The sequence below is a fragment of the Staurois parvus genome, unplaced genomic scaffold, assembly GCF_062004578.1.
Source record: "Staurois parvus isolate SC_StPar_1 unplaced genomic scaffold, SC_StPar_1.0 ptg000135l, whole genome shotgun sequence".
Lineage (NCBI taxonomy): Eukaryota > Metazoa > Chordata > Amphibia > Anura > Ranidae > Staurois > Staurois parvus.
Genome location: NW_028317931.1, coordinates 5,634,022 through 5,660,000, shown reverse-complemented (window position 1 = coordinate 5,660,000; position 25,979 = coordinate 5,634,022). Strand labels below are relative to the sequence as shown.

Genomic DNA, 25,979 nt, shown 5'->3' with positions numbered 1-25,979 from the left:
CTCGATAGGTGACTGCAGCCACTAAGCAGGGGAGTGGCTAAATTGTTAGCACTTCTGCCTGGCAGTACTAGGGTCGTTCGTTCAAATCCCAACCATGGCAACCTGCCTGGAGTTTGCATGTTCTGCCTGTGTGGGTTTCCTCCGGGTTCTCCGGTTTCTTCCCACATTCCAAAGACATACTGGTAGGTTAATTGGCTCCTTCTAAATTGGCCCTAGTATGTATGAATGTAAGTTAGGGACCTTATATTGTACATTCACATCAGTCCCTAACCCTCAAGGAGCGCACAATCTATGTGTAAAGCGCTGTGTAAATTGATGGCACTATACAAGTACCTAAAGTAAAAAAAAAAATACCTCTATCCACCTTATACACTATATTGCCAAAATTATTGGGATGCCTGCCTTTACACACATGAACTTTAATGACATCCCAGTCTTGGTCCGTAGGGTTCAATATTGAGTTGGCCCACCCTTTGCAGCTATAACAGCTTCAACTCTTCTGGGAAGGCCGTCCACAAGGAGTGTGTCCATGGGAATGTTTGACCATTCTTCCAGAAGCGCATTTGTGAGGTCAGGCACTGATGTCAGACGAGAAGGCCTGGCCCACAGTCTCCGCTCTAATTCATCCCAAAGGTGTTCTGTCGAGTTGAGGTCAGGACTCTGTGCAGGCCAGTCAAGTTCCTCCACCCCAAACTGGCTCCTCCATGTCTTTATCGATGTTGCTTTGTGCACTGGTACGCAGTCATGTTGGAACAGGAAGTGACCATCCCTAAACTGTTCCCACAAAGTTGGGAGCATTAAATTGTCAAAAATGTCTTGGTATGCTGACACCTTAAGAGTTCACTTCACTGGAACTAGGGGGCCAAGCCCAACCCCTGAAAAACAACCTCACACCATAATCCTCCTCCACCAAACTTGACACTTAGCACAATGCAGTCAGGCAAGTACCGTTTTCCTGGCAACCACCAAGCCCAAACACATCTATTGCCAAACAGAGAAGCATGATTCGTCACTCTAGAGAACACGTCTCCGCTGGTCTAAAGTCCAGTGGCGGCATGCTTTACACCACTGCATCCTTTGTTTTTCATTGCACTTGGATGCAGCTGCTCGGCCATGGAAACACATTCCATGAAGCTCCCTACCCACTGTTGTGCTTATCTGAAAGCCACATGAAGTTTGGAGGCCTTTAGCTATTGACTTTGCAGACAGTTGGCGACTTCTGTGTGCCTCAGCATGCACTGACCCCGCTCTGTCATTTTACGTGGCCTACCACTTGGTGGCTGAGTTGCTGTTGTTCCCAGTTGCTTCCACTTTGTTATAATACCACTAACAGTTGACCGTGGAATATTTAGTAGCCAGGAAATGTCACGGATGGATTATTGCACAGGTGACAGCCTATCACGGTACCACGCTTGGAGTCACTGAGCTCCTGAGAGCGACCCATTCTTTCACAAATGTTTGTAGAAGCAGTCTTTTTCTTGTTACTTGATTAGAGCCTTGCTTCCACTCTAAGAAGAGCTGCTTCCATCCATGCATCCCTGATATCCATCTGGCACCTTTATCTTACAGCTACAGAGGTTGGGCTCCAACAAGAGCGCCCTATATAATATACATTTTCTAGAAGCAGTCTGCATGTCTAGGTGCTTGATTGTATACACCTGTGGCCATGGAGATGATTGGAACACCTGAATCCAATTATTTGGAGGGATAGCCCAACACTTTTGGCAATATAGTGTGTGTGCATTGAGGAATCTTATTAGCTGAACGGGAAAAAAAGTAAATGGCCATCTTGGGGCAACTAGTGTCTATGGCTAGCAAATCCTACAGTACATTCTTAATGCAAACGTTCTAGCAATAGAGCCGGCCTAGCCAATTCTTTCTGGCAGCCTTTATTGTACCAAGTAGCCTAGTGGACAATGCACCTGTTACTTTCTGTAGTCCAGCATGACTTTAATGGTTTAAAGCAGGGGCAGACTGACCTTTTGGAAACTCAGGCACTGCCCGAGGGCCCGGGGTCAGTAGGGGGCCCCATGAGATGCTCCTGGTACCTTTTTTTTTTTCATAGGCTTTTTTGCGTATGGGCAAGGACACAGGGACCCCAAGATCCCCTATTGCCCGGGGGCCCCATGAGTTGTCAGTCCGTCCCTGGTTTAACCTCCTTAACGGTAATCCCGAGTGTAGCTCGGGGTAAAATTTCTATACCAAAACCAGTAACCCCGAGCTACACTCGGGCTTACCATGCGGCGCTGCTCTGGGGGTCCCTGCAGCACTTACCTTGTCCTTCGCTCCCGCAATGTGTCCCCTGCAGCGTCCCCGGCCATCTCCTCCGGCTGATGCCGGCATCCGGCTTCTGTGTTCCGGTCCCTGTGACGTCTGGACGTACTGCTGTTTCAATGCATTTCACATATATTTTGTCCCTACTGCTTTGTCCTGTCCCCTGCCTGCATTTTGACTGTTCTTTCTGCCTGGAAACTTAGAAAAGTCCATGGCGTCCAAAAAGCGTCCCTTTACGTCAAAAGCGGTTTTAGAGCAGCGATAGTAAATCAGAACCACTTGCAGAATTGAGTGATAATGATTTGTGGGGAAATTCGTCATCGGACACTGAAAACGTTTTTGCGACTTTGCTCAGCGATGTGCGAATTTGCCTCTGTATTTCAAATTTCAGTGTGTTTGGTTTGATTATATTATTGAATTAAATTTATTATATTATTTTTTATGATTATTTATTAAATTATAATTTATGATTTCGTGTTTCAAATTTTATCATATCCGGAATGTTTAATAGACTCTTCGTACAGATTTCAGGGAGTTATTCCTAAAAATTACAGCCTACAATAAAAAATGACATATTTCCATGCAAAAAAATGGTACCCCTTTCAGCACAAAAATTGGAAAGAATCATACCGCTGAGGAGGTTAAAGTAAAAAAAAAAAAAAAAAAGCAAAACAAAAACCTATACACTTCCAGTAAAGGTGTGATCAGGCCGGCCTATATGAGAGTGATATCTGTAGGACAGCAGCCTGTTGTCATTGGTCTCGGTCTGCTGTGTCCTCCTTTTTTTTATCAATGCACCCAGCCGTGTTTCTGTAACCTCAAACCCAGCCTGCGTCTATTACGTGTGTAAATATATACCATTGGGCATGTGTATAGTTTTATACTGAGCATAAATGTTGATGGAACTGCTTGCTGTTTGTACACAGCCCTAGGCCAGAGCCTGGCCCTCAGCCGGCACCCCCAGCCTTTTCCCAGAGTGATGTCATGGGCGCGCTGGCAGGTCTCGATGTTCTGCCAGCATTCCACAGCGTTTATGATCACTCGCAGATGTGAATCCAAGAACACACTGTACCCAGAGACGAAATTAATGCAGGCTTGAGTGCTGTCCAACCCTGATACAGAGGAGGGACTCGCTGGAGGAGGAGGAGGGGGTGACAGCGCAAACTATTTAATGCTGTTTATAAATTATACACCGCCTGATGAAAAATACATCCCCCCCCCTCCCTTCCTCCTCTCTGCCTTTATTTTATCCATGCCCTGACAGCCGGAGAGAGGCTGAGTGTGGTTTGAGCTCCTGTTTTGGCAGATCTCGTAGTAGACATATTTCATAAACTAAAACGGGGGGAAGCGATGATTTTAACCTGCTGAAAGGTGGAGGGAGCTGGACCGGGGGTCTCAGCACTTCACCACCGCTACCTAAAAATGATTTTCTGCTTCTTGTGTTCTTCCATGCTAGACTTGTCCTTACTTCGCTGTCTCCCTCTTTGTTATTGCCCTGTCTCCTTGTATTTGTAGTAACTATTGATCTTCAATGGGCTACAAACTTGTGTTTTTCATTGCACAGATTGGGGTCTTATAAGTAGAAAACATAAAGGAGGGGGTTTAGTCTTGTTGCCTTTCTTATTCAGTTTTTCTTTGTTCTTGTTCTCTTCTGTATTTTTTTTTTTTTAACCCTACTTTATGGCACAGTTGAGGTTCAGCAAACTGTGGTCAACTTCAACTCCGAGTCATTGTTAAACTCACATTGTGCTGAAATTTGCAATTCAGCACAAGTGAAGCCGGATGCTTATTGTGACATTCAGTATTCATATGGAGATTTCATAAGAGATACGGGGTCCTGTATGTGCTGATGATCCGCTGTTCATTGTTAAAGGGGCACTCCAATCAGAAGTTGAAAATGAAACCTTGAGATGGGGACAAGGGAGTACATTCTATCCAATGGCTGCTCAACGGATTCATCTAAGTATTTTTGTACTTCATTAATCTACCTCGCCCCCTTTTTTAAGATCTGAAAACCCCAAAAGAAGTTTCTTCTTTTTTTTTGTCCTGTGTTTTATGATAAATTTCAATTGGAGAAAAAAAACAAAACTTCAAAATAGTAACATGACACACGATAAGTATATTCAGCATTACAGAAGGAAGGATTAAAGCAGCTTATGTATCAAGAAAATAAAATAGGCAACAGAGTCCACGTAATAATCCATGTAATAAAGGTATTTTAAAAAGCCATTTTCCTCCATTAAATTAAGGTAAGGTCCCACCAGATTGCTGCATTTCCTTATTTGTAGCACGCTAACCAGCATTAACAAAATGCCTTTAGCGATTTGATGAAGCTATATATGTGATAGTTTTTTAGTTTGCTAGATCTACATCGTCCTAGGTTTTGAAACACAGGTAATTGTAATATTTCTTTAATTCACCAATTGGTTTAGGAGAAATTGGCAATATCTCTCTCGATTTTAAAACACAGATATTCAACTCTTGAGCGTTTTATTTATTACAGGTATTTTTTATATAGTGGCCAATAGCTATAGATAGATATATCTCTTACATTCACATCAGTCCCTGCCCTCAAGGAGCTTACAATATAAGGTCCCTATTTCACATACTAGGGCCAATTTATAGAGAGGTCAGTTAACCTACCAGCATGTCTTTGGAGTGTGGGAGGAAACTCCAGGCAGGTAGTGTCATAGTTTGAGTTCGAACTGACGACCCTAGTGCTGCCAGATGGGAGTGCTAACCACTTAGCCACTGTGCTGCCCAGATTTGAAAATTTTAAATCTATGTTAAAAACTAATTCCAGCCATTTTAAGTTTTCTATAGTGGAAAAAGGTTTTTGTCAAAATCTTTATTGCTTTTTGTAACCATGTGAAAGACCCTTCTCTTTGATTTCTGTCATGGTGTCACTGAGAGAGCCATAAAAACATGTCCTATAATCTGTTAACTTGATCCATTTTCAACTTTAAAAAAAAAAAAATTAAAAAAAAATATATATATTTTGATTGTGTCATTGGACATTTCTCATCAGTTGCTCTTTCTGGGACACCCTTTCATCTCCACTCAAGGAGCCTGTAATCCTTTCTCAAACTCCGCTTGCCGGATATACCTTGTACCCTACTGTATCTATAAATGGTTCCTGGCAAAGTTTCATAGCCAGTTCCCAATAAATAAAGCGCCAATGCTGCCCATTGATTCAACTCATCCAAGCATTGCAGGCACTACACCTCCTAGTGTATGGGGTATCCATCATAGGAAAAAACATCTTCAGATATTTCTCTGAACAAAGAGAGATCTTAGCCACCGCACACCATACAAGCCTAGCGTGTAATAGGTAATAGCAGCCTCAGCCTAACTCCATCCAGACCGTGGCATGGATTGAATAGTTAGGCTGCTATCACCTTTTACACTCTGGGCTTGCATGGTGTGCAGTTGCTGAGATTTCTCTCCTTGTTCTGCAGATTATATGGACTCAAGGCAAATGCCTAGCCTGACCTACACCTTCAGTGAAATATACGGAATGGGGGACATAGATGCCGGTGCGGAGACCCTAAAGTTGGTTTGGGTGCAGATTTTCCCGCTTGCCGCAAAATCTATAACACTGATTACCAAGTTTTCTTTCAATTGAAGTGGAGGAACTGTTCTTTTAACTGCAGATCTTTAACGGCAAACTGCACCGGGAGAGATGTATACAGGGTGCCTCTGCTGAACACCTTCTAAGAAGGCTATTTACCTGGCTCTTTGGCTTCAATACTTCGAATCGCTGACCTGGAAAAGGTGTGAAAAATAAAGTCTAAACTCCCCCTTCTCTTGCCCACTGGATGAACATGATAGCCAGGAAACTGCTATGTTCGGGTCACCCATAGGCTTACTATGGGGCATCCGTTGTCTGCTGTCCCTCTACATTGAAGCTGCTGCTGACAGCTGGTCATAGGACTAGACCAGATTGGCTTCAGAAGAGGTAAGTATGCAGATCTTTTCTTTACAGGGCTAGATAGAATAGGCTTTGAGTGGGAGGGAGTAGGTTTAGCCTTAGTTAGCTTTTGACCGAACATCCATTTTAACTTCTAATCACTTATAAGAATTTTGGCATATGGAAATTTTCAGCTGCACTAATCCATTTCCCTTGGGAGAGAGGAAAACTGTACTGAGGTCAACTGCTGACTCGATCATAGTAGTTGTTTAAGGCTTCACCCCCATGAACATGATAGCCAAAAAACTACTATGATCGAGTCAGCAGTTGACCTCAGTACAGTTTTCCTCTTTCCCAAGGGAAATAGATTAGTGCAGCTGAAAATTTCCATACGCCAAAATTCTTATAAGTGATTAGAAGTTAAAATGGATGTTCGGTCAAAAGCTAACTAAGGCTTCACCCCCATGAACATGATAGCCAGTTGGCTTTTGACTGAACTTCCACTTTAGGTGCATTACCAATTGTGCATCCAGGTGTTGGATTTATGAGCAACTAATGTCCATGTTGAGTTCATGTAGGGGCAAATTGAAATATTTCCATGTAATGGTTGCACCATGCAATCAAATAGCAGTACCTGACAAGTATGAAGATGTCTACTCATCAGTGGTCAAGGGTTGGTTGGTGAGTATGGACAGCCAGTTTTTTTCTTCCGAAATCTTAGGGCTCATTATTTTACCATTTTACTCTTTAGTTAATATCTCTCTCCTAATATTTTGCCAACAAATAACCCTGCATTTTTTTTTTATATATATATTTTTTTTAACCTGTCTTGATGAATCCAGAAGGTTTTAGAGTGTAAAGTCTCTTTTGGCATTGCCAGCCTGTTCAACAGGTAGCAGCAAAGAAGGGGTTAACCCACCCAGAGTCCTAGGTATGGCAAAAGCATCTCCACTACTAATGTTTATCGCATGCCCAACAGGCAGCTAGGTTTAAAGCTCTGCGTTGTTGCTAAGTAGCAGCTCTTCTCCCCCCCCCTCCTTCTCCTCCCTCCCGTACTGTAATGGGCTTATTTTGTATTCCATACAGCTCTGGGTCTTATTTTTGTATGCAAGACAAAGTGTTTTGATGGCGGATGGAAGCAGCCTGTGTCTAGAGGCTGTTTGGAGTTTTTATGCTATGTACAGTACACACTGTGCTTTTTGAGCAGAACACAGACTGTTCAATCCTGCATTGTTTCTTCTCCTTGCACTGAGAACATCCAGCGGTTAGGACTGGTCTGTCCTGAAATAGTACAGTACCATTGCTTGTTTTTTATTCTCAAATACAGCTTTGCATACATCTCCTGCATATTTGATAAATGGCCATCGGTTTTAAGTTTTCTTTAGTAGACGGGGCTTAACGAGTGCCACCAAATATTTCTGAATGCGGAGCACAAGATGAAGCTTTTGCATTCAGCTGGTGACTATAGAGCCGCTACTTTTCATACTGATAACAGGCACAATAATCCAAGAATAGTTTTACAATATATACCAATCAATAATACCTTGTCAATGTATATCGCTCTTCAGACAATATAGGACTGTATTCTGCATTTGGGATCTCACAACTTGTACAGATATCTATCCATCATCTTTAGGTGACCATACACTGGAAGAAATAGTCAATTATTCTGGGTCAACTAGATGATTATATTAATATGAAGTGAATTGCTCATACGTTCAACTGTTTTTATTGGCACACAGACAGATCTTTACACATGAGGATTTTTTTTGTTCACTGCGTGAACACACCATCAGTGTTCTGGCTCATGAATCAAATATTGTCAGCAGATATTATTCTGCACTGTCCAAGTCTGATAAAGAAGCAAAATTCTTTAACTTGTTTGAGTTACTCGTCACCTGATTCTTCTGTGTTGCTCTTATTTTGCACATATGTACAGTCCTCAATTATCAGAATAGCTTAATATGACCATTTTGTGTTTTCTCTGCAACTGTATGATGGACATGGCATATAATAGTTCCAGTATTAAAGTGGACCTTGTATAGAAATTGAGGTAAGTTCAAATACAATCTACTACATTCGAGCTTTGGTTATGTGCTCTTCAGAGTGCATTTGACAGGCGGTGAGGAGGCATTGTAACCCCTTGAAGCCCACCCTAGCGTGTCCAAATCCAGTGCTTTGCATATGGTTGCAGGGCTTTGCAGTGTGACCCCATTTACATGAATGGAACACGTTCGGCAGGCACTATGCCCATTGAAAGGTGCAAAAGGTATAATTTCTGGTATGAGGCAAAGCATCAAGATCATTTTTAAGACCTAGATTTCAGGACCTATGCCTAAGGGAGGGTAAATTCTTTGGGTCTTCTTGCCGCCTTGTGGAATACTGGAAAAGCTTAGGATCCCAAATCCCACAAGCATGTGCTCTTGCACGGTGAAGAGATTGGGGATCCTGGATCCCATATTTGAGGCCCAATGAGATCACTGGCAATTACAGGAAGCAAGTGAAAAGCGGTTTCCTGTGGAGTGGGGTTTTTTTTTTTTCCCTTTTAATCTTCAGTATGGTTTTCATAGCTTTAACTGAGCTGTGTGTTTTTTTTATTTAGAGGAGTCCTGGTTTTAAATAGAACCTATGGAGACTAACCTATGGAATTTTGCCAAGTCTGATCTAAAGGGTGTCTGCTCCAGGGCTGCTGTCTTGATCCTGGTTTCACTTCCCTAGTAAGTCACTGACCTAGAGCAATTGTGGCTAAGAGTTCAGTTTTTATTGGCTGCATGTTGATTTCAGGTTATTGGCCTTCTATACAGAGAAGCTAGGATCCAGATGATGGCCTTGAAGTCAACACTCTCAAAAACAAGTTGGTATTGGCAGGTCTTTGCTCACAGATTTCCTTGCAGGTACACCATTGGGAGCTAAGTCACAGTATCAGTTTAAAAACACCCCACTCATACTTTCACTGCACTCCCCCACTACTCCGTTCTCCTGTCAGAGCCCTTGGAAATGCCTGGTAGTTTGGGGTATGGGAAGGGGAGCATATGACCTTCTCTCTTCTTCCCACAATGCAATGCTTGGGCTCTGAATGGCCAGTCACCATGCCTGATCACTGTTAATGGGGTGGGGGACAAGTTATTAGCCTTGTGTAAGCAATGACAGAACTTTCATAGGGCCTTTAACTCAGGGCTTCAGCCATCTGAACAGGCAGCAAGTTCTTGATAGCCCACCTCCTATCCTGTTGATAATTACATTCCCCATGCTATTAGTGGGATAGAAGGTAGACAATCAAAAGAACTCTGCAGTGTACCCTGAATAGGGAATGTAACAGGCTTTAAGTACTAAGCCATGCTTGTGTCTTACATATATGCATATCTTCACATACTTCGAGGCAAAAGAAAGGAAGCCAGTCTAGCCAGAAGACTAACTATGGATCCTTGATTTGGTATGCAGCTGATCTTTTTATAGATCATAGATAATCTTGGCGCCATTTCAACCTGTCATTTACAAGTATCCAATATGAGATATCTAATGTTGGTGTCCTCACCTGTTACCCAATACTGAGTGTATTGACATGTTCTGATTGAGCTTATGAAATAGAAGTTGACCAGATTGTTTTTGTTTTGTTTAGGACTGTTAATGTGCTCTACAATTGCAGGAAGATGTTTAAGTGTAAGAGTACAATTTTTTTTTTTATTGTTTGAGTCGCACAATTTTTGGGTGACTAGTCCTATATGCAATTTGAATAGTATATTTTTCTTATACTGTAGATTTGGTTTATACTGTAATTGTCCCCTGCTGTACATTGTCATTGGTAATGATCCCATGATCACTTTGGTTGATCCTTCCCATTTCATTAGGCAAAAGCGATTGTTTTTTAGGTATGTTGATGTGCCCTACTTCGGTTTTCTTTTAAATCATAGGTTTGGTCAACAAATCATGTGCTGTGTTTCAGAATATCTCCTGTGCATTACAAACAGGAAAGCAAAAGGGGTTACCAGATTAATAAGGGGACTGGAATGGACTAAAGTGCTATGCTCTTTGTATGTATTTTTGTGTGTCAAAATCCCTTATAACTAAAGGGTGCATTTGTAAGCACTATAGAATTGCACGTAGTTTAGTAGAACCAAATATTTTGACATGTGTCTGATAATTGGCCATTGTTTAGCCAGGGTTGTCAACTCCATTTCATCATGGCTGCATGCATCTGCTTTACGGTTGCCCTCAAAGGGATGTCCAGAGCTCATCAGAAGTCAAGAGTCCTCCACCCTACCTTACGTCACGATGCTCCCCACTTACCTTGTGCTGCTGTCAGGAAGAAGCTGGGGGAGGAGCTGGGAAGCATAAAGTTCAGGGTCTAGAGGAAGCCCAGTGGAGGGCTGGAGTCAGGTGCCAGAGTCTGCTGTATGCTGGGATGAGGGGGTGCTATAGCTGTACAGAGAGGCACAGGATATGTAGGAGGAGTTCTGTTCTTCTCTCTGCTAGCGACTATTGAGTACTGAGATGGGGGGTATGAGCCTCTCTGTGGTTGAATGGAGACGTACATAATCTGGAGGAGTTCTGTCTTCTCTGCTGGCAACTGCGGAGACGAGGGAGGTGCCACAACTGAAAATGCCTGGCGGGCCAGATTTGGCCCATGAGCTTTGTGTTCAACACATGTAGTGTATATGGTATAAATAAATGCAGAAAATAAGCATCCTCACTAGAAAGATACTGATACGTAATTTCTGTGACCTTTATTAGGGGACATGTGCCAGTAGTGAAGGGTAGGCTTACATTTTGTCAATACAATTTGCACTGAATAGAGAATAGGCAGGTCAGGTAAATGTAAGTTCATCAGAAGAAAAGAATGAAAAATCTCCTGCACTCAAAGGACCAGATATGGCATGTGTGGAAAAATCTTCATAGACCTTCGCATCGAACCAATACGGCAATGCTGTGCAGCCCCCTGAGGGCTGTGGTAGCCCAATATGGCACTAGAAAATAAGAAAAGGGGCGCACAAGCCTTGCGCATTAACTCAATAAAAACTTTAATTGAAAAAAACAGGCTCTGATGAAGAGATCGCTCTTCAAAACATGTCAGCCATTTCCAAGTGTCCTTTTCACAGCTCGTGCACCTTTTCAGACCATGGACCATTGTTGGTCATGATATGCCTGTTTACATTTGTCGTTTGTGAATATACATCTACTATTTTTTATGATTTAAAGTTTTTATTGAGGTTATGCGAAGGTGTTTGCGCCCATTTTCTTTTATTTTCTAAATGTAGGTTCATTCATGGGTCTGATTACAATGCCCAGCTTTATGCCTACCCCTAATGCCTAGGCATTTGGTTATATGATCTCCGCTGAAAGTGAGGACCAGCCAGTCAGGGATTACATGACCAGGTCTCTTGTTCTTTTTGCATCCCAGAAAGACAGTTGACATAGCTTTAAGTTACCGATAGTTTAGGTCCACTTTAAGAGCATACTAGTCACACAAAATACGCTTAACACACTTTTGCATTTATCTTTTTAAATAAATAATCCCAAAGCATGCATTTCATACAACACTAAGTTATTACTTCAAGGAGTTGGACAGTCTGTAACAAAGCTATAAAAGTAAAACCACAGCGGAGCCAAAACCTGCAAAAACAAAGTAGATTTAACTTTAACATAATCTGTGTAGTCTCTGCTTACAAATCAGCGAAGTTTATTGTACTCTGCTGAAGCATAAAATCAGTACCAGTGCTCTCGTCTATTCCAACGATAAATGAGAAGTCTGCAGTTGCTGTAACAATCACCAAGCAGCTGAATCTGCCATGTCTGTCCTTGCTGCGACACATTTACAGTGACTGTAGGGAAATGGAAATGGCTCTTAAAGTGTACCTTTCATTCAAAATCACATGTCACACATCAGTAGGTAACATGTTGGCATTACCAAAGCATTGTATCTGGATAAAAAAAGCTGCTAAATCTAATACAGGTAAAGATTTCTCTTGTTCAACCCGGTAGACTGGTGTTGGCAGAATCATCCATGGCTTGAATTTCGGCCAATTCGTAAGTACTGTAAATTCCAACCAATTATGGGGAACTATATACATGACCTAAAGCCTAGGCTAAAATCATAAGGTCTTTGGCCTACAAGTGCACCGTGAGTGTTTCATGTCATTGGAGACTGAATATAGTCTTAAAGTAAAGAAATAAGAGTGTTTTTTTTAGAAATTAAAGCAGCTAGGCACACAGGATAACCAACAAAAATTCCTCACAAGAAAATATATTTAAAAGTGCAGCACTAAAGTTATCATACATATATGAAAAACACAATGATTAAATGTGAATAAAAATAGTCCCAGCAAAGGTGACTTGGAGTAAAAGTGCACACTAACCAGATGTGCACATTAAAAGTGCAATGTAGAGATCATAAGGCTCATGGGGTAATCATCAGAGTAGAAATGGTGTTCTCTTGGTCAGAGAGGATCCCCGGGTGGTGCAGTGCTGGGCAGGAAGAGAGACTCCTTGATAACCGAGAACAGAACGATGATCCGCTTGAAGAAAACAACTCCTCCACTGGGCAAAAAAACGTATCTGGAAAAAGGTCGCTCCTTCTCTGCCTGTCGCTTGTAGTTGGAGTCACATGGATGATCCATTACCCCATGAGCCTTATGATCTCTACATTGCACTTTTAATGTGCACATCTGGTTAGTGTGCACTTTTACTCCAAGTCACCTTTGCTGGGACTATTTTTATTCACATTTAATCATTGAATATAGTCTTGCTTTCAGAAAGACATGATGGAAGATACTACATACATAATGCTAATGTTTCATGCATGCATCTTAAAGTGATCATAAAGTAAGTTGGGGCTTCAAGATAAACCAAAAATCCCATTGGTGTACTGCTTCAGCTATTGCAAACTCATAGCAGTCTTTCTCCCACCACTGCATTATCTAAACTTGGAATACAAGTGTAAACTTTGGAGGAAAGTATGGCAGCCCATTCTTAATGACCATAGCTGCTGGGTAGATTATGGAAATTCATCGTCCTTTTACCAATAAAAAAAATTTAACTTTCATTATCCCTGTTGGCATCCCTTGAAGTTAAAATATCAGTTCTAGGTGGATTGGCCCTTTTTTAATAAGAGTTTGTTCATTTTGGCTGGGGTTCATTGATTTTTTTTTTCAGACATCCCTCATCTGATACTTGTAACTATTGACTGTTCAGTTATTAATTATGGACTGTTGAAGACTTAATCTAATTAAATTATAGACTTGTCACGTTGGAAGCCTACTGGCTGCATTTTCAACCAATGGGCTACTTTTATTCATTAAGGTATACACCTTGTACAATGCAAAGTGCCACCAGTGTTTAAGCAACTAGTGTTGGGTTGTCCATACCTTCCCCTTGTACTACTGTACAGTACATATTACAGGAGAGGCTGTAATAAACTCCTAGAAAACAGCCTCAATGGATCAGCTAAACCATCAGTAGTCAACCTTTCAGAGGTTGAACTCTACCTGGACAAGATGGACGAAATCAAAGATCCCATGGGGGGAAAAAAAAAACAAAAGAAAACCATCAAGCCCCTAATAAAGACAAAATGAAGAACACATGGTGTGTCACAGCAGTGTCCTCTGACCCTCTTCACATCATCTCCCCACAGTATGGGGTGAGGTGATGTGATGTGAAGGAGGTCAGAGCCTCCTTCACATCACCTCACCCCTCCCCACACTGTGGTGTCCTGTGCCCCTCCTAAAGCAGTCCCTTTGCCCCCTTCACATCATAACCTCCACGCACACCAATGTGTAGGTGGCGTTCTCCTACCTTACACAGGTGTACTTGAGAGCGGGAGGCAGCAAAGCACTGGGTGGTGGAAGGATTGGTTGCAGCTTCTGCTCCTGCCCTCCATCCAATACTATGCTCTACAGTCAGGAGCGCAACGGAGGCTGTGGGGAAGGACCAGCAAAGCTGGGCCAGTTCATGATCTATCCCATCGGCTGCCTTTTAATCGATGACTTGCCGACCCCCAATCTATACACATGTTGAGTCCTAAATTATTAATAAAATGAACGCCTTTTTTTTTTTTTTTAATTTTAAAATGACACCAAACAATATCCTTATTTTCCAAAAAATAATCCATTCACATTCACTACTTAAGCACAATAAGAAATAAATTTGACAAAAAAAAGGATACAGGACCATTAACTGCCTCCTTGGAATGTTCTCCATGAGTTCTGATTTTCCCTTTATTTGGAGCAAGTAGCACACATTTGTTGCGTTCTATGCACATTACACATCCCATAGTCCATTTTGGGAGTGAGCTAGAAAGGGTGGCTACATTCCTACATAGAGTGGGACCATAGAGATCAAATGTAGCCACCCTCTAACAGGAAGTGACATCACAGCCGCAAAAAAGGAATTTGAAGGAGGCGAATATCAATGGAAGGTATTTTTTGAGAAAAGAGTTAGAATAATTTGCCGAGGACTTATTGTGTAGGACAAAACATGTATTAACTTTTTATATGGGGAAAGACGGCATCGTTTTTAGAATCGGTATAATTGCAGGGTTTAAAGAAAAAAAAATGCAGGCCTTTATTATTTCATACAGCTGTGCACTTAATTGCAGTTATCACTTAGTTTTTCTTCACACACTATAGCATCTCTGATGCGATATTAATGCATGGCTTTTGTCCTGGCAGACACGGAGTTAACAAGCCTGCTTTACACCCCCCCAAAAAAATGGGACAGGTTTTATTTGGGGTGTGCAGCCAGCATCCAGGGAGGGGTAAACCAGCTCAGTCTGAAACCCCAAAGAACAAGATAAATTTAAAATTGTAATTGGCTGACTTCCACAGGCTTGCGGCTCTTTTAATGAGTCATAATAACTTCATTTAAAGCCAGCTGAGCAGAAAATAGATTGGAAAGAAGCCGGGGGCCATTATGGATTTCTCTATGTGTGCGTGTTTGACAGCTTTTCTTGTAGACAGTCGCACAAGGGAGACATATTTATTAAAGCTTGTAGACTTGAATGTAGGTGCGATTTACTAAATCAAGAATTCCAAAACTAAATCCAGACCGAGATGGACAATGGTTTTTACATTTTTTTCAGCTATAACGTGTGAAGTATAAAGTGATGACTGCCTGATCCTTCCACATGCAGTATATGTCATAGAATGTGACGTCTTTATTTCTGGGGATTGTCTTATCTTTAGTGCAGTATTATGACGGTTATTGATCACCGGTGCTAGTCCTGATTAAAGTGTCCGCCACTATTTTTCTTCCCCTCCAGTTACATCAGGTTACCTACAGACATAGCACTGCTGGCTCATGTCAGATTTCCTAAGACAAACCGTCTTTCAAACAAAAGATTGTACCATAAACCGCAACGATTTTTCTCTAAGAAAAAAGAAATGAAACAACCACAAAACAAAATACATACAAGATGGTGTCAAAAATATTGAAATTGCATTTGAACATACAAGAAATGGGCATGTTTATTACAGACATTGGGGTTGATTTATTACACCTGGAGAGTGCAAAATCTGGTGCAGCTCTGCATAGTAGCCAACAGGGGCGGACTGACAACTCATGGGGCCCCCAGGCAATAGGGGATCATGGGGCCCCTGTGTCCTTGCCCAAAGTCAAAAAAGCCTATGAAAAAGGTACCAGGGGCATCTCATGGGGCCCCCTACTGACCCCGGGCCCTGAGGCAGCGCCTGAGTTTCCAAATGATCAGTCCGCTGGTAGCCAATCAGCTTCTAACTTCAAGTAATTGTAATAATATATAAGAAATTGTTAACCCAACATTTCATATTCCTGATATATGCCTGCTGTACTGTGTACAAGTATCCTGTTCTTTGTATTCCTTCCTTTGTGTGCAATCCCTGGTATTCCTGCCAGGCCCTCTGCTTTCCTATTAAAAACTGACCACACCAGGCATAAGGATACAGCATGGTCAGTTCACTAGCTGTGATGGAAACTGTTTCTCCACCCTCACTTCTCTCTGCATCTGAGATCAGAGGGTATGTGATCAGTTTGAAAAAGGGGGGAAAAAGGTATTTCTTAATTTTTTTTTTTTTTTCTTCCCCCCTCTCCCCCCCCTCTTCCCCCCTCTCCCCCCCCTCTTCCCCCCCTCTTCCCCCCCTCTTCCCCCCTCTCCCCCCCCCTCTTCCCCCCTCTCCCCCCCCTCTTCCCCCCTCTCCCCCCCCTCTTCCCCCCTCTCCCCCCTGCCCTCTTCCCCCCTCTCCCCCCCTCCCCTCTTCCCCCCTCTCCCCCTCTCCCCCCCTCCCCTCTTCCCCCCTCTTCCCCCCTCTTCCCCCCTCTTCCCCCCCTCCCCTCTTCCCCCCTCTCCTCCCTCTTCCCCCCCCTCCTCCCTCTTCCCCCCCCTCCCTCCCCTCTTCCCCCCTCCCTCCCCTCTTCTCCCCTCCCCCCCCCTCCCCGTAGATTGTACGCCCCCTGAGGTTTAGGGACTGATGTGAATGTACAATATATATATGTAAAGCGCTGTGTCAATTGACGGAGCTACATAAGTATCTGTAATAAAAAAAAAAATATATATATATATATATATAAAATTTATTTCCCTCTACAACTGTGTAGTTCAAAGAAATTTCCAAAATCTGTTCCGTTTCCAGCTAGTTGGGTGGGATCTTGTATAACATAATTCATGGAAAATCCAAAGGGGGTTAAATCCAAATTTGAATGGTGCAGCTCCGTATGGCTCTTCCCCTGAATAGTAATCTGAGAATTTAAAAAAAAACAAAAACCCGAAAAGTGCCCCCTGGAAAAGCGACTGTAGTTCCCAATGGAGCACAAGTGATGTCACTGCACTTGCAGCCCATTGATGATTCCTCCAGCTCTGTCCAGGAAGGTCTATGACTCCGTAAAAACCTGAGCGGCAGGAAGTGTCTGTCAGAACCAGAGCACTGCACCCTCAATTTTTACTGATCATGGTTTGCAAGCTGAAATGCAAAACAAACTACACGTTTTGATATGGGTGCATTTATTATTTTGAAAAGGTGGATTTCACCTTTTTAAGACAATAGAAGTTCAGCTCAGTATTTAATTGCCCATCACTTGTTCCCTACAACTTGTGCTCAGTTTTTGGTGAATTTCTAGGGGATTCCCAGGTACTCGGATATTAAGTTATAATCTGACTTTAGCAGTTTTCAAGAACTCTATATAGTAGAAAATGATTGTGTTGGATAACCTTTGCACATTGTACAAAAATGACGCCTCAACCAGCCAAGTTTAGAAGTTTTTTTGGCTGATTCTGCTATTGTGAATACTAAGCTCAGCTTGGTGCAGAACTCATTGCGAAGCTGCTTGGGTTAATTTCGGGAAATAAGGACAAAGAGTGCTGAATCGGTTGATAATGACCATTCAGTTTCTCTATTTTTTAACGTTTAATACGTTAATAAAATGGGTATTGGATATTTTGTGAGTTTTATTTTATCTGTTGGTTAGTCATGTAGATAGCAAAGTTTCATAAGATTTCTATCCACTTAGTAACCTGACAATATGCTTCATTTACAGCATATTGAAATCTGTGCTACCAAGTGATTCAAACTCTGTTCTGTAACTCCAGTTGGAATATTCAGTTAAATGATGTATATGTTTCTGAGATCGATTGTTTCTCTAAAAGTATATTTCCATCTTCAGTATGGACTGAAAGGTGACTTCTGGCCAAAATCCACCAATCCGTTGTTCTAAGATGCGGTTTCAGATTTTATCACTAGATCTTAAATTCACCCATGGGCAGTGGTTGATGACCTGGAAAGGTATTCTTGTTGAAACCAAAATATAAACTCACATCTGTTTATTTTTCTCAATGTAGGATTTAGAAGGTACAGGGAACATGGGATGACAAGGCACTCTAAATTGCTCTCCTGCATTGTCATGGTTGCCAATGGTAACTAGAAGCCATCGAATGCTCCAGTAGTGGGCATGGTATACCACTGTCACCATTAAAGGGCCTGCCCTGAGCAATGATGTGCAGTCAGTGTAGGGAAGGGGGGGGGGGTGAGTGCATATAGACATGAAGTGGTTGGAGATCAGCAGCACTGAATTGCAAAAAAGTTGATGAAAATGCATATTTTCTGTAGAAGGCCAAATATATAGTATATTTTACCTTGCAGTGCTTTAGCAAAGTCAGGGGTTGATTTCCTAAAACAGGAGAGTGCAAAATCTGGTGCAGCTCTGCATAGAAACCAGTCAGCTTCAAGGTTTTTTTTTTTTGTCAATGCTGGATGTCTTACTAAACCCAAAACCGTAAAATCAGCCTGTATATGCAGTAAAGCATGCTTGTTATATGCACTGTTGAACCTAAGGGGTTAATCCTTTGCATTGTGTAAAAAGGCTGTTTGATCCTGTCTTCTCTGATCCTCCCCTTCTACGGTCCCTATCCATCTGCTGATAGAACAGAGCCTTGGGGACATGCTGCACATGCTCAGTATAGGGCAGTGAGAGCATGAAAACTCCTCCTACAAGCTTTAACCAGTGCTCAGTCGGACACCGATAGTCACAAGACTGCTATATACTGCTGAGAAGTTATTTAGCAGTTTTTATATTTACTAAAATACCTGCATTTTCATGTTCTGTAGGAGACCAGATATAATGAATGCAGGGTCCTGGGTTTAGTAACACTTTTTAATTGAACAAGCTGAAGTTAGAAGCTGATTTTGTACTCTTCAGTTTTCGTAAATCAACCCCTAAATGTCTTCCAGTAGACACCATTTTTAGAACACTTCATCCAGTTCTGAAGACATAATTGACAAAAAGCTATTGATCAGATTGAAAAAGTTCAGAGACGGGCAACAAAAATGACAAAAGGTCTGAGTACTAAAACAACTCAGGGGAGACTTTAGGAACCTAATATGTACAATCAGGAGGAATGACGTAAAGGGGAAATATGGCTGAAACCTTTAAATACAGCAAATGGCTGAATAAGGTTCAGGAAGGCAGTATTTTCAATATGAAGCTAAGATCAAGAACATGGGGACATTACCTTGTACTACGAAGAGAAAATTACGAATTTACGAATGAAAATCCATTGACAATAATGGCTCGGTTTATGAATTTTTTTCGCAATACGAACAGATTAATTGGTTTTCAATGCATTTACAATTTTTTTTTTTAATCATGTCCCTGTACAGTACTATGCTTTTAAAGTGCACTTTATAAAAAGTTTTGAACAGAAGACTTTTTTTTTTTTTTTTTTCTTTTACTTTTTTTTTTCTGACCTCGAACGGATTAATTGGTTTTCATTGCATTTACAAATTTTTTTTCGCAATACGAACGGATTCATTGGTTTTCAATGCATTTACGGATTAATTTTTAATCATGTCCCTGTACAGTATTTATGCCTTTAAAGTGCACTTTATAAAAAGTTTTGAACAAACTTTTTTTTTTTTTTCTTTTTTTTTTTTCTGACCTCGGGAACGGATTTATTGGTTTTCAGTGCATTCCCATGGGAAATTGCTTTTCGGTTTACGAATTTTTCGCAACACGAAAAGTCCCGCAAAATGAACTAAATTTGTAAACCGAGGTGTGTGTGTAAAATACACACACACACACTCACGATTCCATGGACCATTTGGGGTTTTATATTCTGCCGTCACTCAGTTTTTTTAGTTTCCACCTAATCAGGATGACCATCAGATCCTGCACCTTTATGCAATCCAGTAGTAACATCCTATTCGCATTATGGGGAAGTTTTAGTATTTTATGCAATACAAGTCTCCTCAAAAACTATCAAATGTATATGTGCAAGAGAAACCTCTAGAATAACAATGGGATTTCTCTTTACAGTTTGTAAGCTGTAACGTTTTTACATGGTGATGACTGAATAATTGTTTGAAAGCAACAGTTTGAATTGTAGAATTCAGAGGGATCAGCTAATCGAAGGAAGATATTTCAGCATGCATGTCTAATCTCTGATGTGTTGGCGGGTGTAGTTAGGGGGACTATTGCTTGCAGTAAAGGGCTTTACATCAGATGTGTTCGTATGCTTCACTGGGATAGCAGAAGAAGTATTTCAGGATGTTTGCTGATGTCACCAGACAATGGCTTTGCCAGTGACTGATGTCACCTTGCTGATATTCTGCTCACAGAAAGAAAACACATTGCCTGCCCCAGCATACCCATTATGACCCCCCTCTGCATCTAACTAGCTGGCGCGGTGTGACTGTTGGGGACAGTTTGTACCAGGTCACTGGCTCCTGTCCCAGCAATAAATCTCCTTGTTAGTAAATTTAGAGTCTCGAGTGACACAGTGCATCGTAAGGCTCACTCCTAAATAGCTAATGCTTGGCAGGACACTTCAATTCAGCCTGCAATGTGCTAAATAAATACAGCCAAAATACTTAACTTGTTCACAGCCAGACAGGATGACACTTAGGGAGACGACGTTGCTTTTGTTTAGCAGTTGCATAGAACATAAGGAGTAAGAGACCGCATTAGAAACACCTATATATTGGTTGATTTGATGTCAATCATGTTTAAAAAGTTCTGTTAAATTCTGCTAAATATATTAAACATATTTACTTGCCCTTTAATGATTTTGTTTTCAACCTTTGTCAACATCCACATTCTCCACTTCAAAATGCTCATCTATTTTCCTGGTTCGTGTGCAAAATAGTAGCTGAGGGAACTTTTAGGAGGCATGGTAATGATGCCCCCTGCCACTCCTAGAGGGTGCTGTCCTAAATGACTCTTTTTTTTCTCATTAAAGAAGCAGTCCAATTAACCCCGACCAAATTTTTCTGTAACAAATTGTAATAGACAGTTACGGACTTACAAGTAACCAGCTGTAAATGGGCTTTACAATGGCCTCTATAGCTTAAGTAACTGTGGAGTAATTCATTCTCAAATATCTCAGCAGAAGCACTGAAGTCCTAACAAGTTCTTAGCAGCTCGTATCTACCTCCTAGAGTTTCTGATCTGTGTACATTACAAGGTTAGAAGTCTGCCATTGCAAGAGGAAATAGGGTGAGCGGAGCTGCTGAGAAAATAACTTGAATAACAACTTCAGTGGTTGTGCTGTGAATATTAAGGATAATTTGCTCTGCAGTGCCGATAGCTGCAGAAGTCAGTGATGGCTTGTTTTCAAAGCTCAACTCTAAGAGTTAAAAAATTGCATAGGCCCCACACCAGCCACATGTGGATGCTACAGTGTACTTGCTGAAGACAAAGTTGAGATTCAGGTCTTCAGTTGTCCAGTTTTGGTCAACGTGTGCCTGCTGTAGCTTTCTTTTTCTGTTCTTAGCTTAGAACATTGGAACCTGTTGCTCTTATAGCCCATTCTCTTTTAAGAGTGGATGTGTTTGTTCAGAAACAACATTCTGCATGTGTTGCTTCTTTTTTGGCTATTCTCCTAGAAATTACCACATTATATTCACCCGTGATGGGTATGAGTGATCCCATACAACTAATGCTTGGAGCACTGAATAGTAGTATGCATCTCAAATTTGGGGGGGAAAAAAACAAATGTTAAGGTGTGCTTTTAGTGGTCTTTTGAAACTAAGCATGGGGGAGGAGCAATTTATATGAATGAAGGCCATACCTACAGCCTATGTTTTTGACTATTGGCCTACATAGAACCTTTTAAGTACAGTCTTCACTTGAAGGGTGAATGAATGAACCTCAAGAAACTCTTCTTTATCTTTTGAGACAGGCCATCCAGCACCAAACTGTTGCATTCTTCTGATGCATTCCATCCTGCATGGGGCTAATTGACTAAAACGCCCACTCTTAGGCACCTTTAATGGATGAGAAGCCAGCTTATTGCTGGACCATCCTTTCCAATAAATGGTCGTAAGCCAGGTATTTTTGGTGCGTGGCTCAAACTCTTCCATTCCTGTTAACATCGGCAGCCTTCACAAGCAGTGGTGAAGTGCACTCGTCGTGGGGGATAGTGCTAAGTTTGAGGGCCTTTTCAAGTGGTAAGAATTGCTTGCAAGCTTAGAAACTTACATACTGATCGAGAGGATGCTCTTGGCACACAACGGGAATGGGCATCAAGCATTCCCTTTAGGTGCCCATACATAAGGCTGGAAGTAAAATAACACGGGCATTAGAAAATCGGTGAGAACTGAGAAGCCGGTTTTATTCCCATTAGATTAGTTAAGCTCTTCCAAACAAGTATGTTGTCCCTTTCTGCAGCTTGCCATTAAAAAAAGAAAAAAAAGGAACTTTAAAAAAGAATAACCTTGATACTATTTCTGTCTCCACTCATTCTCTGCTCTAGTGGAGGTTTTTTTTCCCTTCTTGTTTTGTTGACAATGATATAAAAAAAGAGGCGCAGGGAACACTCTGTACTAGCTATTTGAATTTGGCAGGCAGGGGCTGTTCCTGTACTGATAAGGAGTACTGTAAATAAGACTGTACAAAGAGCCTGCCATAAAGCAAGCACTGTCTGTACTCATTGTTCTCTCTCCACTGGTTTTGTGTGTTATGTATGTGTGGTGTTTTGGTTTTTTTTTTTTTTGGTTTTTTTTTTTTTTGCTTTAATTTTTTATTTATTTAAATTTTCGGGACACTGTTTTGGAACACAATGTTCTTCCTAGTCAGACCGAACATGCAGATCTTGTTAGCAAATTGCCAGCATGTTTATTTTTGAAACCCACAGGAATTTTTATGATCTACATATTAAAACTTTTTTTGTAAATGAGTAGTATTATATTATAAAATAGTTTTTGTTCTTTTGTTTTTTTTTTTTTTAAAGGCAGGTGATTTGTAAGAATTGTTAAATAATTTTTTACAACAAAAGTATATGGCGCACAATAGAAATGTTATATACAAGAGGATAGGCTTCCTAAAAATTAGATCTAAAACCATATGTTAATCCATTTGTGTGGGTAGAGGGAGTTGGTCCGCAAGGAACGGAACACTAGGAGTCAGATCAGACTCATGGAGAGTTCGGAAGAGTCTATTCAGTAGACGGTGCACTTCTATAGGCAGCTCCACCTAACATTGGAATGATCTCTACAAAACAACAAATGCAGGATTTGGGGGGCGCGCTATGTGCAGCATAAAAGGACACCTTTATTAATAAAGCCAAATGCAAATTCACATGCCACAGTAAGCAATGCGCTTGTCATGCATCACAAGTAGGAATCTATCCACCCAGAGAGTCTGTCATCACAGCCAGCAGTAGTATCATCAGGAAGCAGTGATGTAGCCAATCCCGGAGTCTGTGAAACCACCCTGGAACACGGAACCAGGATGCCACATGAGCTCCAAAACCATGGTTACCAGCCCACCCTTCCTGTCTTCACTTCCCGTTTTTGCATTCCATGGTGGTTTCAATAAAGGTTTCCTTTCATGTTGCACTTATCTGGTGCTGTTTGTGTAACCTCCCTGGCGGTATTCCCGAGTGTAGCTCGGGGTAAAGTTTCAGCACCACAAGCGGTAACCCCGAGCTACACTCGGGCTTACCATGCACCGTGCTCCGGAATCTGTTCTTCTCTTACCTTGTCCTGCGCTCCCGCGGTGTCCCCTGTAATGTCCTCCGGCGGATGCCGGCATCTGTCTTCTGGGTTCCATCCCCTGCAACGTCGGGACGTACGGGGACGGAACTGGCGGGAAATTTGAAAATGACAAAAAGCGACATTCACTAAATTCACTAAAATCACATAGTAACATTACTGTATCAAACCATTTCACATACATTTTGTCCCGAGTGCTTTGTCCTGCGCCCTGCCTGCATTTTTACTGTTCTTTCTGGCTGGAAACTGAGAAACATCCATGGCGTCCAAAAAGCGTCCCTTTAGGTCAAAATCGGTTTTAGACCGGCTAGAGAACAGCGATAGTAAATCAGAACCACTTGCAGAATTGATTATGATTCGTGGGGGAAATTGGTCATCAGACACTGAAAACAATTTTGCGACTTTGCTCAGTGATGTGTGAACTTGGCGCTCTATTTCAAATTTCAGTGTTTTTGATTTGATTATATTATTGAATTAAATTTATTATTTTTTATGATTATTAAATTATAATGTATGATTTTGTGTTTCAAATTTTAACATACCAGGGATGTTTACTAGACTCTTGTTCGGACAGATTGTTATTCCTAAAAATTACAGGCCTACAATAAAAAAAAAATACATATTTCCATGCAAAAAAATGTACCGCTTTCAGCACAGAAATATGGACATAATCAGACTTCTAGGGAGGGTAAACAATTTTTGCCCATTGATACTAATAAAACAGAAGGTGCAAAAAAGCTGATGTATATAGTTTAACTAATGAGGTGTGTGTATAAATCTGCCATTATACAAACAAACATCCGATGGTCGCACATCCGGTAAAATCACCTTTATTTTCTTCATATAGCATATTCCACAAATAAGACCCGGGATAAAGGACTCCAGCTAACGTGTTTCACGCTCCACTAGCGCTTAGTCATAGTTCCAATAAATCTGTCATATTTGTGTTGCCAAATTATGATCCAGTGTACCCCTCAGCCTTTGTTCCTCTTTGCGTTTTAGGATTAGGTTAGGATTAATGTGCAGAGATAGGTTAGCAAGGTTGCAAATCAGGTGTAAGATAGATGTTAAGGGGGCAGTTCTAAGGGTTAGGTTCATAGGGGGACCATATGGTGATCAGAGTAGAATTGTAAGTCTACTTTGGGTATCGGAATACCCCATCCTGGTTTTTGGCACCCAAAAATAATATACTGTTGCGGGTCACAACTTTGCAGTTTAGGTAACACACTACTATGTAAGAACCTAATGTTAAATAGAAGACCTAATTAGATGAGTATTGTAAAATGTCACCACTGCCTGCAGCTCATTTAGCTGGGCAGAATTATATTTTTTTCTAATATTAGGGTTTATTATTTTCAGCATGGTCCTAGTTGAAACTCTCTCGTTTAAAAAGCATCCTATTCAGCAAACTTTTAGAATGCCTTTTAGCAAATCTCAGAGCTTGTTTTAAACCATTGAAGTAGACTTCAGTTCTCGTCTGGGAGTGAAAAATCCAGATCTCAATCCATGTGCTGGCTGTAGTGTTGCCAAAAGTTTGTTTGAAGCTGCAGCCTTCACTTCCATTGAGACCTATTTTCGTTACACCCTGATTGGAGCTGATGGGTGCTATTTAACGTCAACCCTTGAGGATATGACTAGGCAGGTGCCATTGCTGGCTTGTTTTTTAAAAGTGCATGCTCTGGGGGTTGTCATCCTGATCCTTGCCTTGCTACCTAGTGGTTCACTAATCTAAAACAAAGCAGGTAATCTGTGAACTTTGCAAGGCTAGAGCTCCTATTGTGCCCATTCAAAAACAATTCTGCAATAACTGCCAAGTATGCCATCTGATTTAGTAAAGTCCTAAAGATAACAGAATTGCTCTCATTCGGCCGTGTACCAGGTTGGACATTTTTTTTTTTTTTTTGTCAAACTACAAAATACATTTGGTGTACATGCATATAAATAACTTGGATGGAGCCAAACGCCCACCAATGAGGCTGGCATGATAAATGCCGTTTGGTACTGTAATTTAGGTCAGTTATTGTAAGGTTCAGTAGAGCCTTTTCTTTTCTTCTTTTCGATGGTGCGGGGGTTTGGGCTGAGATGTGGTATGTTCAAAAGGGTAAGTTAAAAAAAGAAGTTTAATGAGCAATAAAAATGTATCTGCTGACGCTCCCACTCCCATGCATGAGTGTTGTCGGTGCTGCTCAGAAGCGTGTGCCTGCTGCCGGAAGCCAACTCTCTCATTTACAACTAATTATTTATCTGCTACAGAGCAGCGTGGTTGGGCAACGGTGGGGTCAGAGGTGCGCTGTCACCCATGATAACTCCTGGATCTTTTGCACCTAGCAAAAATGTGACCAAGC

General features: G+C 41.4%; 1 protein-coding gene across 2 annotated transcripts in view; it reads left to right on the top strand.

Moving 5' to 3' along the window:
• ZBTB16 (zinc finger and BTB domain containing 16) overlaps nucleotides 1–25,979 on the top strand; it is a 198,554-nt gene that overhangs the window by 117,526 nt on the left and 55,049 nt on the right. The window lies entirely within an intron of this gene.